Here is a 13155-nt window from a genome sequence, read left to right as displayed (position 1 = left end):
TGAGAGCAACGTCTGGCTCACAGAGAAAACTTGAAATCAAGAGTGGTGGTAGTTACTGGTGAGTCACTGATTCACGGTGTTTCGGTGTAACGGGCTCACCTCCATCATAGTGGCACTGTGACAATACTGTCACCACAGCCAGATGCTCTCCATATTCCTGAGAGGTGTGTGTGTGTTCTTTTTTAACAGTAAAAATAAAACATCCAGTTAGAGTTTTAAAACAAGAAATTTCGTATTTGCCAAAGGGTCATGTAGATAATATCTCATATGATGGAAAATATATGTAAAAATATTTATGTATCATAACAGATGGGAGATTCCCTTTCCCACTAGCTTATAGGTTTGCTTCCTGATCTTTCATTTAGAAGAAAATTTAAACTTGCCAAAGAGTTGTAAGAATAAACAGTGCAAAGGATAGAAACTGGGATGCACAGGGGTTTATTTTTCTTATGTAATGAGGCACACTGGGGAAGACAGCCAAGGCTGGGGTACTGGTTTCACTGGGTCATCCATGATGTAGGTTTGCTCATCGTTCTATTCCACTATGGTCAGCATTTGGTTTTTGTCTTTGTGGTCACAGATCAGCTCCTGCCCCCCTGGGTGTGAGGCTCCAAGTTCTAGGAAAGAAAAAATAGTAGATCCAAAACTCTTCTCATGAGGTTTTACGTTAAGAAAGGGACACCCACCCATCCTGGGGACTTCTACCTACATCTCATTGACCAGAATTGGAAGACAAAGCTACTCAAGGGCGAGGGAGGCTGAGGAGCCAAGTATACTTTCAGAGAGGCACGTCCACCCTGAGCCAAACTGGAGTTGTGTTGGGAAGGGAGACCAGAAAGGAGTATCTGTCACAGACAGGGAGAGAATAAAGACAGAGAGGTAGCTATCTCCAGAGTCCAGGTTAAAGGCAGCAGGAAGGGAAGAATAGCAGACATGAGCCATGTTCCAAAACAATGAACCAGCCTTGGGTGACTGTAGGAGAGATGGTAAAATGAACTGTTAGGGCGGCTCTAAGCTTCCTACCCTGGCAGAGAAGTGAGAAGACTGGCAGGGAGGGGCAGGGCTTTATTTTTTGTGACAGTCATGACAGTTTACTATTGCCTCCATGTCTATTGAAATCATAGAATCATACAATGGCTCTTTAAATATATCCTCCCTTAATTGTCACCAAAAGTGTAAAGGCAGGTACTGTGGTTCTGACTTCACATAAAGAAATCTGGGACTCAGAGATTAAGTCACTTGCTGAAGGCCACGGGCAGTAAGGTGGCATCCTCTTGCTCACAAATAGACAGCATCTTACTTTTAGGAAGTGTGCTTTCTCGCTATAGGTCCTTTCATGGCAGGAAGACAGTAAGGGAGGATGGCTCTCAGTATGGGAGTGTCAAGGGAACCAGGAAGCATCTATCTGCCTGGAGTGTGCCACATCTAGTGGCCGTGAGGGAGTGGAAGCCCAGCCCTCTCTGACCTGTCCCTCATAAGCTGGAAATGAGGTGGCCAAACAAGTGTCATCAGCCTCAGCAGCTCCTGCTCCACCTTTTGTAGGCAAGAAACTGGCTCAGGGCCCTGTCAGAGGTTGCACATCATTTCTTTAGGGCTTCCTTGGTACTTTAATTAGAGAGCTTAGCTAAGAATGTCAAGGAGGCTCTCTCTGAAGAGGAGACAGTTGGGTTGAGACCTGAATGAGCAGGAGACAGCCATGAGAAGAAAGGAAGTTCTAGCAGAAAGGATGAACTTGGCATGGTTAAGAGAGTGAAAGGAGGTTGGTGTGAGAGGGACACAGTGGATTAGAGGAGGAACCAAGTCAGGTAGTCTTATAAGTCATAATGGAGGCAGGAAGGCCAGTTAAGGAGACTGTTATAGTCAGGAAAGAAAGGAAGTTAACTTGGACCAGGATTTTAGAGTGGTGATGAGGAAATGGCCAGGTCTGGAAGGAGAACGTCTGAGATTTGTTGATGAAGGGTATGAGAGAAAAAAAAAGGGGGGGAACAACTTCTAAGCCTTTGACCTGAGTAGGTGAACTGATCAAGCCATTTAATGAAATGGGGGAAGGACCCAGGAGAGGTCAGGGAAAGGGAGGGAAAAGGTACAGGTATCTGCTATTATCCACCATCTGTTCAGTTCTTTAGTTCGGATGGTGAAGAGTACCCCATTATTTAAATATCATAAAATCTATTAAAATATTTAAGTATATTTATAAATATGGGGATAAAAATACATATAATCATTTCTGCAGAGGCTGAAAAGTCATGTGACAAGCTCAATACCCATTCTTGGTGAAAATTCAAAATATGAACAGACTGATCCCCTTAACATGTTTAACATTATTCCAGCATTGTGCTTAATGGCAAACACCAGAAGAATTCACAATTCTTATTTTAACATTGTACTGGAGAAACCAACTGAGGCAATTGGACATGAGAAATCGATAGAGGTCTAATGATATAGTTTTAAGGAACAGATAAAATTACTTTATGTATTATTTGAGTGATTTCAGTATATCTTTATACCTTATAGTATATCTTTTATATAGTATATAATATAGTATATCTTTAATAAATAGTACCATTTCTGCAATGAAAAAATATAAAATAAGGAAACACAACCTCCCCCAATTCAAGATCTAATGATTGTAAAGGAGGAAGTAAAACTATTATTATTTGTACATAATGTAACTGTATAACTGGAAAAGCCAAGAGACTCAACCAAGAAATTACTATAAACAATATAAGAATTCAATAAGGTAGCAGAAAATAAAATATGCAGAAATCAACAACTTTCCTATATATAATTACCAGCTAGAAAATATAATGGAAGAAGATACCTCACTTATAATAGCAATAAATAACATAAAAAGTACATAGGGATAGGGCACTGAGGAGGGCACTTGATGGGATGAGCACTGGGTGTTATACTATATGTTGGTAAGTTGAATTTAAATTAAAAAAATAAAATAAAATAAAATAAAATCTTACGTGCCACTAAGTTGGGATTGAGTCCCACATCAGGCTCCCTGCGAGGAGCCTATTTTTCCCTCTCCCTCTGTCTCTGCCTGTCTCTCTGGGTGTCTCTCATGAATAAATAAAATCTTTTTTAAAAAACCATAAAACCTAACAAAGAAAACTTTAAAACATTACTGAAGTTACAAAAGGCAACTGAACGGAGTCATCATAAAGGTCAATTATCCTTAAGTTACTTTGTAAATCAACATCATTCCAAAACAACCTGAGAAATTTTTAGAGCTAGACAAACTGACTGTAAATGTTAAAAAATAAACAAGCAAGTGGCACCTGGCTGGCTAGTTGATGGAGCATGAGACTCTTGATCTCAGGGTTGTGGGTTCAAGCCCCATGCCAGGTGTAGAGATTACTTAAAAATAAAATCTTAAAAAAAAAAAAAAAAAAAAAGAAGAGCAAAACAAAACTCTAAATAAAAGAGCACTGAAGGACTAGATAGTAAAGATATTAAAAAATATCACAAAGCCTGAATTATTAAAACTATGTAGTTCTAGCACATGATTCAAAAAAGCCAGTGTTGGGGCACCTGGGTGGCTCAGTTGGTTAAGCGTCCAATTCTTGATTTTGGCTCAGGTCATGATCTCAGGGTTGTGAGACGGAGCCCCATGTTGGGCTCTGCACTGGGCATTGCACCTGCTTAAGAATCTCTCTCCCTCCCTCCCACCCTCTCAAAAAAAAAAAAAAAAGGCCAGTGTTCCCAATTCCAGAAGCAACCCTACTTGTATAAAGGGAATTTTGTATCTTATCACTGTTGGCCACATTTGGAGACTGTTAGCTATCTCTCAATGTGCCCAGCTAGATGATCCTACCCAGCTTCCCTTGGGGTTAGAAGTGGCCATGCGACCAAGATTTTGCCCAAACTGGCACGAGTGATGTGTGCCCCTTCAGTACTGACACATGAAAACTGCTGGAGTGTCTCCTCCATGCCCTTTTCCTTCCGTCTACAATGCAGTCTTACTTGAACCACGCAGATGAGGACAATGTCCTAAGTCAGTGGTTCCCAAAAGTTAGCAGGCATCAGAACCACTGGAGGGCTTACTAAAACACAAATGGCAGGGCTCCATCTCCAGAGTTGCAGATACAACAGGTCTGGGGTGAGGCTCAAGGGTTTGTATTTCTAACAAATCCCCAGGCGGCACTGATGCTACTGGTCTAGGGACCACGTGTTGAGAACTACTTGCCCTAAGGTTGAGAAATAAAATGGAAGGAACCTCAATCCTGCTGAGAACAACAGTCACCCACTGACCCAAGAATATGAATTCTGAACTAGTAAGAGAAGTCACTTCTATCTTGGTGAAGCTATTCTATTTCAGGGCCTCTTGGTTACAACTCTTCAACTGTATCCTAACACAGTATAGAAAAGATGAATGTTTCAATAGATGGTGTTGGTTCAAATAGAAAAAAATGTTGGATCCATAGACCATTATAATATACCAAGATAAACTCCAAATTAAAAAATTAATGTGAAAATAAAACCACAAAGGTAGAAATATAACTATAAGAAAAGAAAACACAGGAGAATTCTCCTTTTTTTAGGATAATTCTTTTATGACATGCTGGAGTAGGAAAAAATATGACTCAATATTCGGAAGATTGATGAAATAAACTACACATTTAAAAAAAAAAAACAAATTCTCAGGGGTGCCTGGCTGGCCCAGTCAGAAGAGCATGTGACTCTTGATCTCGGGGTTGTGAGTTCGAGCCCTATGTTGGACATAGAGAATACCTAATAAAAAACAATTTTTTTAAAACCCTCTATATTGTCAAAAACCAAAACACCATAAGCAACATGAAAACACAAATGGCCAAATGTAAAAAAACAAAAACAAAAACAATCTGGTCACTACTGTAACAAAGAGCTAATCATCCTCCTATAGAGCTTCTACAAATCAAACAAGAAATAGATCAATAACCCAAAAGAGAAATTGGCCAAAGACTGTTGAGAATAGACACTTAACAGAAAAAGAAATACAAATAGCCTTTTAAATTATGGGAAGATGTTTGAGCTTACTCAGAAGAGAACTATAAATTAAAACTATCCAGGTAAAAAAAGTTTCAATTACATTAGCCAAAATACAAGTTTGCCAATACACAAAATTATGGAAAAAGAAGCACTCTTGTACATCACTAGTAGCAGTGTGAATTGATACAACTCCTGGGGAGAACTTGACCATATGTATTCAAAGTTCAATGGATATACTTATGTGTACAAAGTTAATCATTTATTGCAGTATTGCTAGGAATAGCAAATGATAGAAAACAGCCTATACATTCATAATTATGGTACATAATTATGGTACCTGCATAATTATGCATAATTATGGTACAGCCATACAATAAGAATATTCTGAGTACAGAACTGTAAAAAAAATGGACTTTACATGTTGACATGCAAAATTTTCCACTAAATATTGTTTAGTAGAAGAAAGGTATGGAACAATATAGTGTGCAATTTTTTTTCTAAGCAAGCTCTCTGCCCAACATGGGGCTTGAATGACCCTGAGATCAAGAGTCACATGCTCTACTGACTGGTAAAATGAGAAGAAAGTATATTCATATATGTTTACTTTTGCATAAAGACACTCTGGAAGGATAGACAAGAAATACGTGGCTACTGGTTGGGATGAGGGCAAGGTGGGAGTTAAGATTTTGCTATATAACTTCACGTATCACATGATTCTTAAAATAATTCAATGTATTATCTAGGTAAAATATTAAATAAAAAGACATGGTATCGAAAGCTATGAACATGGGTGGAAGCGCAAGCTGGATAGAGACATGAGGTCAAGCTAGGGCTTTGAGATGGGTGAAGTTAAGGGAATGATCCAGAAGAGAGGGAAATACAGATGATGCATTCAGAGGTGTAAGAGGGCACCACAGCACTAAGTGGTTGAGAAAGGCACAGCTAGACAGTCAGGCCTTAAACAGGAACACTTCCTCATGGAGGAAGTAATGGAAAGCATCTAAGAGAAGATAATGAATCAGGTCAGGGGTGATCCCAGTTGTCTCTTGGGGTTTTCTACAGAGTTGTTACCAAGTACATCCTTATCGTCTGGTACTAAATGCCTTTTTAAAATGCCTTTGCTTTGGCTGCTTGATCACTAAAACAGGAATACAAACCCAACTGCCCTATAGAATTAGATAAAATCTGAGTTATGTCTCACACAACTCCAAAGCAGTAAATAAATAGGATTACCCAGGTTGCTGCACTGTCAAAATTGAATCACATCCCCTCCTTTTTTGTATTATCATTGTTAAATCTGAATTCCCATCTCCAGATATTCCTTCCTGTGGTAACAAACCAAAACAACAGACTTTTAGAAAATAGCATTAAGTTTCACTTCATATATGTATACCTTATCTCTCTCCAAAATTTGGAGGCAAGTTTCAGATGTCCGTGCGAGAAAATGAAAAGTCAGAGAGAAATGAGTAGGCTGAGATTCAACCGGGGGGGTATGGTTAATAAATGCCACAGACTTCATTCCTAGGAGGGGGCTGGTTTTCAGTGTTTGTAAGAGAAAAACATGTTCCTTAAAAACAAAGCCTATTTGTGACACTGACGCCCAAATAAATTTATCCCACAGGTCCTATTACAAGGGATACTGTTAACATTGTAGATCTTTTAGAAATCCATGGAATAAACAGACTCGCAAATTGCACATGGCAGCTTCCCAGCCTCTTGTGGAGAAGACAGCTTTGCCTAAGCTTATGCCAATTAAAGAACTTCTACAGGAAGTCACCACCACAGTACAATCCAAGGACGCAGTTCCCAGATGAAAACTGACATTACAATTTTGTTATTAAAATTCTGGGACATTACAGTCATTAAGTTCAGTGCATGCTGAGAATTGATATTCAAGTAAGACTCCCAAGTACTCTCCCAATAATGAGTTTTAAGAAGATGAAACCGAAAAGGTGTAAGGCTTCTTACAAGTTTAAAATGAACTGAATATTGTATTTCCTTTTTAAGATTTTATTTATTTGACAGAGAGAGAGCATGGCAGATAGAAGGAAAGGGAGAAGCAGACTTCCGGCTGAGCAGGGAGCTTGATGTAGGGCTTGATCCCAGGACCCCAAGAACAGGACCCCAAGAACGTGACCTGAGCTGAAGGCAGATGCTTAGCCCACTGGGCCACCCAGGCGTCCCTCAATGTTGCATTTTTTGCACAGGCGGTTACTGACTTGACTTTCAGGAAGCCTCACAAACAGGAACCCTTCCAGAAGATGCTTACTGGATCAGAAGGGGAATGTCTGGATCAGAATGAGAACCGGGCAGACTCCTTCATATATTCCTACATGAACTTCCTTTACAAAATGTAGCATTTCATGGAGATACCTGCTCTGTGGACATGCTCCAAACAAGGGGCATGATCCTAAGATGAATAAACAGGAATGCTCCAGAAAGGAAGTAGCAGATGATTTTTCCTGTTGGCTGGATATTCTGAGTTTGGAATTTAAAAATATATTTTAGACAACATAGTAAAGAGGTCAGTTCTCCCCCAAATTGATCTATAGGTTCAGCACAATTACCATCAAAATCCCAGCAAGATTTTTTTGTAAAGAAAAGTTTATTCTAGGGGCGCCTGGCTGGCTCAGTCAGTAGAGCATGTGACTCAATCTCAGGGTCATGAGTTTGAGTCCCATGCTGGGCATAGAGCTTAGTTTAAAAAAAAAAAAAAAAAGAAAGAAAGAAAGAAAAGCTAATTCTAAAACTTATGTGAAAAGACAAAGGAACTAGAATAGCTAAAACAAATTTGAAAAAGAATAAAGTGGGAAGAATCACTCTACCCAGTTTTAATACTAACTATATAGTTAGAAGTAATGGAAACTGTGGTATTAGTGGAGGGGTAGACACAGAGATCAATGAAACAGAAGAGAATCCAAAACAGACCCACACAAGGCTGGTCAACTGAGTTTTGACAAAGTTGCTAAGGCATCTCAACAGAGGAAGGAGTCTTTTCAATAAATAGTGCTAGGGCAATTGAACATCCATAGATTAAAAAGTGAACCTTAACCTAAACCTCACATCTTAAAAATGGACTCAAAATGGATCATAGATTTAAATGTAAAATTATAAATTAGAAAAAATAGAAAATCTTTAGGACCTAGGGCTAGGTGAAGTGTTCTTAAACATGATACCAAAAGCACAATCCACAAAAGGAAACATTGATAATTGGACTGCATCAAGATTGAAAATGTTTTTTAAAAACTAAAAACGTGGGATCCCTGGGTGGCGCAGCGCTTTAGCGCCTGCCTTTGGCCCAGGGCGCGATCCTGGAGACCCAGGATCGAATCCCACATTGGGCTCCCTCTTCCTATGTCTCTGCCTCTATCTCTCTATCATAAATAAATTAAAAAAAAAATAAATAAAATAAAAACGTTTGTTCTGCAAGAGGCCATTAAGAAAAAACAAGCAGCCTACATGTCCATCGATAGAGGAGTGGATAAAGAAGATGTGAGTATATATGTAATGGAATATTATACAGCCATTAAAAACAATGAAATCTTGCCATTTGCAACAATATGAATGGATCTAGAGAATATAATGCTAAGTGAAATAAGCCAGAGAAAGACAAATACCATATAATTTCACTCATATGTGGAATTTCAGAAGCAAAACAAAGGAAAAAAAGAGACAAACCAAATGACAGACTTTTTTTTAAGCAGGCTCCACAGCATGGAGCCTAATGTGGGGCTTCAGCTCATGACTCTGAGATCAAGACCTGAGCTGAAATCAAGAGTCAAACGTCCAACTGACTGAGTTACCCAGGCACCCTTCAAATAACAGACTCTTAAATGTGGAGAACAGAGGATTACTAGAGAAGAGGTGGGTTGGGAGATGAGGGAAATGGGTGATGGGGATTAAGAGTACGCTTATCTTTTTTTTTTTACGTAATCTCTACACCCAACATGGGGCTCAAACTTATGACCCCAAGATCAAGAGTCACATGTTCTTCTGACTGAGCCAGCCAGGCGCCCTAAGAATACACTTATCTTGTCAAGATAAGTCTTCAAGCACTGAAGTTTTGAATCACTATATTGTATACCTGAAACTAATAGAACACAGTATGTTAACTACACTGGAATTAAAATAATAATAAAAAGATAGACAAGCTATAGACTGAGAAAAGATACTTGTAAATCACACATCTGACAAAGGACTGGTACCTAGAATATAGAGAGAACTCCCAAAACTCAACAGTACAAAACAAACAAGCAGAACAGACTCCTACATACAGAGAACAAACTGGTGGTTGCCAGAGGGGAGGGAATTGGGGAGATGAGGGCAATAGATGAAGGAGATTAAGAGGTACAAATTTACAGCTATAAAATAAATCATAGGGATGAAAAGTACAGCATAGGGAACACAGTCAATAATGTTGCAATAACTTTGTATGGTGACAGATGGTAGCTACATGTATCATGGTGAGCACTGTGTAATGTACAGAATTGTCAAATCCCTGAACTAATGTAACATTGTATGTCAACTATATTTCACTAATTTTTTTTAAACCTCAGCATTGAAAAACAATTTTTTAAATGGGCAAAAGATACATATATTTTACCAAAGAGAAATAAGGATGGCAAACAAGCACATGAAAAGATGTTCAACATCACTAACCATTAGGGAAATGCAAATTAAAACCACAGGGAGATACCACCTCACACCAATTAGAATAGCCAAAATAAAATACGCCAATGCCAAATGTTGGTGAAGATGCAGAGAAACTGCATCTCTGGTGTATTGTTGGTGGGAATGCAACCAGAGTGATACAGCCACTCTGGAAAATGGTTTAGCATAAACTAAACATACACTTACCATATGATCTAACAATTGCATTTCTGCCAGAAAAATGAAAATTTGTGTCCAAAGATCTGTCCACGAATGTTCATAGCAACCTTGACTAGCAATAGTCAAAAACTGGCACAAGCCAAATATCCTTCAACAGCTGAATAAACAAACTATGGAACATCCATACCACTCAGCAATAAAGAAACAAACTATTTGCAACAACTTGGAGGGCTCTCAAGGACATTATGCTGAATGATAAAAAGCCAATCTCAAAAGGTCACATACTGCACAATTCCATTTATGTTAACAATTCTGAAATGACATTTTAGAAATGGAAAACAGATAAGCGGTTGCCAGGGGTGACAGGGTAGAGAAGCAGAAAGGGGGGGGGGCAGGTGTGCCTATAAAGAGGTAGCACTAGGGAGATCTTGGTGATGGAAGAGTTCTGAGGATGTGGTTATACAAATCAACGTGATAAAACTGCATAGAGCTAAACACACACAAGATACACATAAAACTGGTGAAATCTAAGGGAGGTCTGTAGATTGTACCAATGTCAATGTTCTGGTTTTGATGTACTAGTTATGTCAGATGTTACCAACAGGGGAAACTGCAAGAAAGGTACACATGACCTCATTTCAGACTAATAAAAGTTTTATTAGAAAATACCATTGTGGGGTGCCTGGGTGGCTCAATTGCTTAAGCGTCTGCCTTTGGCTCAGGTCATGATCCCAGGGTCCTGGGATCGAGCCCCACATTGGGCTCCCTGCGCTGTGGGGGAGCCTGCTTTTCCCTTTGCCTACCTCTGCCCCTGCTTGCTTGCTCACTCTGTCAAATAAATAATCTTTAAAAAAAATTGTATAAAACCTGTTCAGTACAGGAAAAGTATGAAGCTGCAGAAAATCTTTTCTGCTTTACCAGAACTGTCACTATTTTTGCAATTTCCCTCTAGTTTTCTATATATTCCCCCAAAGAATTGAGCTCATTTTGCACACTCCAGTTGAAGCCTACTCCTTCCTTAACCCATTAGAGCAATTATTTTCTTTACATCGCTAATACTGTAAATGGTGGCTTAATATTCTGAGTACAATATATAAGATTAAACATTAATTCAGCTCTAATTCTAGTTAGAAGGAACTGGGTGAATAAGAACTACGGCAGGGCAGCCCGGGTGGCTCAATGGTTTAGCGCTGCCTTCAGCCCAGGGTGTGATCCTGGAGACCTGGGATCAAGTCCCATGTCGGGCTCCCTGCATGGAGCCTGCCTGTGTGTGTGTGTGTCTCTCACGAATAAATCAATAAAATCTTAAAAAAAAAAAAAAAAAAAAAAAAAAAAAAAAAAAAAAAACTATAGCAAAGCCAGAGGGCAGGATGTGTCTGGGCAATAGCATCATATTTGGCTACGGTATAGGATATGGGGAAAAAGTTAAAAGCTGCAAAGGTAGACTGGTGCCACACGATAGGACCAACTTAATAGAGCACTATTCATTTGGTTGCAATATCTATTGTAATTTGGAATATAGAGATGCCTGTGCCATGAAGTACCTGAAACATGATTATGGTAATTGAAGTTTTAGAACAGATGATAAAGGGTAGAGAACAGCAGACTCCATACCTTAAGTTTGCTTCATCAGAGTTGCCTGGGGAAATTAAAAGCAAAAGAAATTCCTGAGTGAACCCCAGGGATGGATTCTATTAGAGTTTCCATAGAATCATTTCCCAGATTCTTTTGTTGCAACATCAAGTTGGGGAACTGCAAAAGAAAAACCAGGGTCCCAAGAGGACAAGGACTACATTTGAAATCATTGCTACATTCCCCAACACCAAGCAGACTCCCAGTTTTTGAATGAGTCCTAAATCAACCTTGGCTATCCAAATGTCTCCTAGAAAACCCACTAGGATTCTATCAGGTGACTGGGTCAGGAGTGGAGGTTCAAACACCATCCTGCCTACAACGACCCAACTGATGTCAGGTAAATGAGATGGGCTGTTGAAAATCTAGGTGAGTATAGAGTAGAATGAAGAGTGGAAAAGGAAGAATGAGGATTTCCTCTTTCTTCCAAAGATGGGAGAGGCGTTTTTACTCCACTTAGTTCTTAAAAACTAAAACGTCTGGGCACCACACTTGATCTCAGGGTCCTGAGCTCAAGCCCCATGTTGGGTGTGGAGCCTACTCTAAAAAAAAAAAAAAGGTCAAATGTCATCTTCACTGTAACAAAGAAAACAGGAACCCTCAAATTATAAACCATGACTAGATCTGCTAACACAATAAAATCAGGACTGAAACCATACAGACATCCACAGAAAACCTTAAGTCAGAGTACAGTCATGTGTCACAGTGCTAAAAGGCCCTCCTAATGATCCTTTGAAGAAGGGAAAGGAAATTAGGGATATGGTCACGTCCCCAAAGGATAGAGATAGCATCAGTACTTCCTTTTTATGGCCAAACAGCATTCCATTCCATGCATACAGATTTTGTCTATCCACCAGCTGATTGGCAGCTGATTGGTGGTTTCCACTGTTTGGTTATTTTGAATGCTATGAACATTCGCATGCAAACCTAAGCTGTAGGCTTGTTTTCATTTCTCCTGGGTAGAATTCTCCTAGGAATAAAATCGCTGAGTCATATGGTAATTCTACGTTTAACGTGTTTTGAGACCTCTTCTCCTCATAAAGCAAATGTGTTCATCTGTTTTATTATGTTTTCTCTCATAATAAACGTGTTTCCAGGTCATGAAATATTCTTCCACACTAACAGTGCCCTGTGTCAAAACAATCACATTTCAGAATTATCCTGAAGACATCCCAGTCAGATATAGGTAGGAAAAACTCAGGGGGAAGAAAATCAACAAAGAAAATGAAAGAAATGGAGAAGTCACTACAGAGGAAAACCACATTAGAAACAGACTGAAAATGCTGAAAAGCACATCAACTGAAATGAGGACAGGATCTGAAGCAAAGCAGCTTAAACATATCTGGAATCGTGTTCAATGAGAACAGAAGAGAAAAAAAGAGGTTCCTAAAATGCAGTGAATGGAAGCTCTGCACTCCAGTTGGAAGGCAGGTAAGACCAGTGTCAACACCCAGATGGCTTAGTTACTGAGCTTCAAAGAAATCAAGTCGGTGACTGTTCAGCCAGGTCACTTAGGAGCATAGGGGCAAGGGAACCAGCCACCCATGATAGAAAAACATTTATATAAATAAACAAAGACACTGAACATTTTCAAACATGGTCCCTGTAAGTTGTTTTAGAAAAGATCTGGTGTTGAAATTCAGCCAAGACATGGTTTAAGAACAAACCCAGTTAACATTGATGGGGGGTAGGGGGACAATAGCATTTAAATATATA

The 13155-nt window shown here is 39.3% G+C and overlaps 1 long non-coding RNA gene across 1 annotated transcript; it reads right to left on the bottom strand.

Moving 5' to 3' along the window:
* Positions 1-422: 422 nt before the first annotated feature.
* On the bottom strand, positions 423-2426 carry LOC140596195 (uncharacterized). The gene is made up of 2 exons (XR_011998217.1): positions 710-2426; positions 423-617 (listed from the first exon to the last, which is right to left on the bottom strand). It is a non-coding gene; the product is annotated as an uncharacterized lncRNA (long non-coding RNA).
* Between the last annotated feature and the right edge of the window lie 10729 nt (positions 2427-13155).

This window comes from Vulpes vulpes, chromosome X, assembly GCF_048418805.1.
Source record: "Vulpes vulpes isolate BD-2025 chromosome X, VulVul3, whole genome shotgun sequence".
Classification (NCBI taxonomy): Eukaryota; Metazoa; Chordata; class Mammalia; order Carnivora; family Canidae; genus Vulpes; species Vulpes vulpes.
The sequence above is the reverse complement of the archived record's forward strand: the minus strand, read 5'-3'. Positions and strand labels throughout refer to the sequence as shown.